The sequence below is a fragment of the Dermacentor variabilis genome, chromosome 9 (genome assembly GCF_050947875.1).
Source record: "Dermacentor variabilis isolate Ectoservices chromosome 9, ASM5094787v1, whole genome shotgun sequence".
In the NCBI taxonomy this organism is placed as follows: domain Eukaryota; kingdom Metazoa; phylum Arthropoda; class Arachnida; order Ixodida; family Ixodidae; genus Dermacentor; species Dermacentor variabilis.
Window position 1 is genome coordinate 32,018,373 of NC_134576.1, and position 4,219 is coordinate 32,022,591.

Consider the following 4,219-nt stretch of genomic DNA (forward strand, 5'->3'; position numbering starts at 1 on the left):
ACGTTAAGGGATAAGAAAAGAGCAGATTGGGTGAAGCAACAAACGCGGGTAAACGACATCTTAGTTGAAATCAAGAAAAAGAAATGGGCATGGGCCGGACATGTAATGAGGAGGGAAGATAACCGATGGTCACTAAGGGTTACGGACTGGATTCCAAGGGAAGGGATGCGTAGCAGGAGGCGGCAGAAAGTTAGGTGGGCGGATGACATTAAGACGTTTGCAGGGAAAACATGGCCGCAATTAGTACATGACCGGGGTAGTTGGAGAAGTATGGGAGAGGCCTTTGCCCTGCAGGGGGCGTAACTAGGCTGATGATGATGATGATGAGCTTATCACAATTGCAAAATTGCCCGATGAGCATGGTCTTGTCCTCACAGGCATAGGCTCTTTCGAGTTGCCCTACAACATAACAGAACTTATACACAGAAATGCGGTTGCGTCAAGGAACGCGAAGCTTATCCTTAAGTGATTATTATGCTGTGCTCCTCACATGAAGCTCTATCATGATTTAACATTTTCCCTGTTGGCGGCGTTGTTTAGTGCCCACCGTACAACAGTGTCCAACATATTCAAGGATTCAATTGTAATTCTAGCAAGCATTCTCGAGCAGGCAATTTTCTGTCCAACGAAAACCGCAGTTGTGAACTGTCTCACAATGTATTTCAAAGAATATAAAGACACGAGGATGGTGCTTGACTGCACTGAAAGGGAAATTGAGCGCCCAAATGATCTAGTGTCAAGGCTCCTCGCATACAGCCACTATAAGCGCACGTGCACTGCAAAGGTCCTGGTGAGTGAGTCACCAGGAGGCTTAATTAGCTATGGAAGTCCGGCATATGGAGGGAAAGCATCTGACACATACATCACAAAGGAGTACAGAGTTATTGACAAGTGTATTCCCCATGTTGACAGTGTGATGGTAGATAAAGGCTTCCTAATCGGTGAACTTTGCAAAGAAAAAACATCAAAATGATCAGACCTCCATTCCTAATGGAAAAACAGCTCACTGCAGAGGAAGCTAGGAGAAACCAATCCATAGCAAGCGCCCGAGTACATGTGGAGAGGGCCATTCAAAGGATGAAACGGTACCGCATTTTAAAAAATCGGTTTGATCTCGACTTTGTGCCATACATTGACAGCATATCCAAATAACTGCTGGAACTGTGAATCTTTCAAGGCCATTGTTCAGTAACAAGTTCCTTTTCAACTGATAATGTCGGTGCGCGTATTTATCAGGTTAACTCTCTCCGAAGTAATTCTGCAGTGATTACTGGCTCTTACCAATTAGCTTTGTGAGCTGCCAGGCAAAGTGATATTTAACAAATATGACGAACGAATTGTCTAAAAATAAAAAAATCTATCCAAGGAGCCACTCAAAGTGTGAAGCTTTTGTCAATGTGCACACATACGCTGTGGATAGTCTGAGTGGAAGGAAAATTTTTGGCTGTAACAAGTGTGGTGGTCCTCAAACACCTAAAAATGTACAAAATACCATCAGCAGTGTCCGTAGTTTTAGTTTGTATGATTTAGAGTGCTAAAGAAAGCATTTCTTTTTTAAGAGAGCCATTCTGCACAAGTTTTGCGGAGACTGTAGTTATTTAGGTTTATACAGGCACACACGGAAATGTCTGTCATACTGTATTGTTGCCGTAGCAATACATATGCACAGATAAGTACCAAAAGTGACAAGCTTTCAGGTTGTTCATTGAATTTGGCATAGTAACTACTACTGCAAGCTTGGAAATATTTTTATTCCCTGCCAAGAACACGAAAGGAAGAGCAAGACCAATAACCATGCTCTATCAAACCTGTAAAAAAGACCTTGGGCAGTTACATGAATGGCAAAAAGCAGCACACTTGTTCATGTAACAAAGACTGCACGGTATGGCACATTCTGGTAGCAACCTCTGCTTATGTTTTGGAGATACAATAATGCAGTGAGCTTGTCAACAACATGGGCAACGACCTTGCAGAATATGTACAACAAGATACTATACAGTAAACACCATCTAGCATGGACTGCCTTTCAGCCTTTGCTTCGTGGCATACTTTTCGATGTGCGAACACCTAATTCTTGTAGCTACTATTAAACTACTTCAGCAGCTGAAGACTTTTAAATGCAGTACTCATGGTGCATGCTATGAAAAATAATATGCATGCAAGAACATTACTTTTAACTTTTCCAATTGCTACCTTTTTACTAGTTTTATTTCAAAACTGTCCACTACTAATAGGTTAGTAAAGCAAACTGGAAGAATAGATCTTGTGCTTCTTGTCAAGAAGCACCACTTTTAGTTTTCTTGAGCACCAGAAATGCACGACTCTTGCATTTATTTCAATATTTCCAATCTCAATTTGTACATTTTATGAGAAACGCAATGCGTAAAACAGTGTGCCTGCATTCTTCACTTTTGTCCTGTTTCATAATGCAGTTACATCATTACATATCACAATAATGCTTGTCAAAATATCTTTGTTTTAGTATAACAGTTGGACAAATAGGCGGAAATACATCAGAACTAGAAAATGTAGTGCTCCTGAAAATAGCATTCTTTCTCTACCACAATAACACAAACCCTATATGTCACACGAAACAAATGGCCCGAGTGCCAGAAGCAAGCCAAGCAATTGCCAAACCAGAAAGGAACTGTTCATGGAAACTGTTTGTCTGGTGTCATTCTGATATAATCCATCACACTATCACAGTGGTGTTAAAGTGTGCAGCTAACTATAAATTTAACTGGGTGAAGCGCTTGTTTGTCTTCACAACACAGTATAGCCAGTTAATGTCAAGTACAAAACAAACAACAGCCAGAAACAAAACAAGTAAGACTACATATGCCTGCTGTACTGTGCCACAGTTGTCTGGCTGCCCCAATATTAGTATTGCAGTAACAACCAAATATACCACAAACATAACCACATGAGCAGCAGACAAAAAATGAGAACATCTTTGTAACATGGTGCCTTTGCAATTCTCATCCTTGTATCAATGGAAGTCCATGTGAGTTAACACGAAATGCGTATACAAGCATGATTGGATACCCACGTAGAAAACTGGGCATGGAACATAAACCACAAGTGACTACTGTCATTCCCTGGGATGACATTCTGATAACACAGTTATAACATTCTAACATCACAATTGCTTCACAAAACAGTCAGCCAAAAATTTAATTGCATGAGGCACTTGTTCGTCTCCACAACACAGTCGTGCTAGTTGCCATACCAACTATATCACAAAACAAACACCAGCCGAAAATGAAAAAAAAATTGATAGCTACAGACGCCTACTGTAATGAGCAGCAGTTGTCAGGATACCATAGTATCACAATGTCAGCCAAATATCCCACACACATGACCACATAAGCAGTAGACAAGAAAATGAAAGCATCTTGAAAGCATCTTTTCACTTATCATTGTATCATTGGAAGCCCATGTGAGTTAACACGAAAGGTACATACAAGCATAATTGGATGTCCACGTAGAAAGCTAGGCATGGACTATAAACCACAAGTGACTACAGTCATTCCCTGGGATGACTTTCTCATATCACAGTTATAGCATTCTCATATCACGATTGCTTCACAAAACAGTCAGCCAAAAATTTAATTGCATGAGGCACTTGTTCGTCTTCACAACACAGTCGTGCTAGTTGCCATACCAACTATATCACAAAACAAACACCAGCCGAATACGAAAAAAAATATTGAAAATTACAGACGCCTACTGTAGGCGTGCCTCATAATCGGAAAGTGGTTTTCCCACGTAAAATCCCATTTTTACGCATGCTGTAATGATCAGCAATGGTCTGGCTACCATAGTATCACAGTATCAGCCAAATATCTCAGACATGACCACATAAGCAGTAGACAAAAAAATGAGAGCATCTAACACGGTGCCTTTGCACTTATCGGTGTATCAATGGAAGCCCATGCGAATTAACACAAAATGCAAATACAAGCATGATTGGATACCTTTGTAGAAAGCTGGGCATGGAACTTAAACCACAAATGACTACTGTTATTCCCCAGGATGAGTTTCTGATATCACAATTATATTTACTATATCACAGTCGCATTGCATAATGCAGTGACCCAAAAATTAAATACATAGAATGCCACATAGACAAATGCATTGCCTGTGATTCCTAGACTGTCATTCGAGTGTCTCTTATGGTTCGGGGTTGCATCAGAAATTGCTCTAGCCACTGCACGGC

At 40.6% G+C, this 4,219-nt stretch overlaps 1 pseudogene; it reads left to right on the forward strand.

Moving 5' to 3' along the window:
* The first annotated feature begins 400 nt into the window (after nt 1-400).
* Nucleotides 401-1,289, forward strand: LOC142592580 (uncharacterized; annotated as a pseudogene).
* The last annotated feature ends 2,930 nt before the right edge of the window (nt 1,290-4,219 follow it).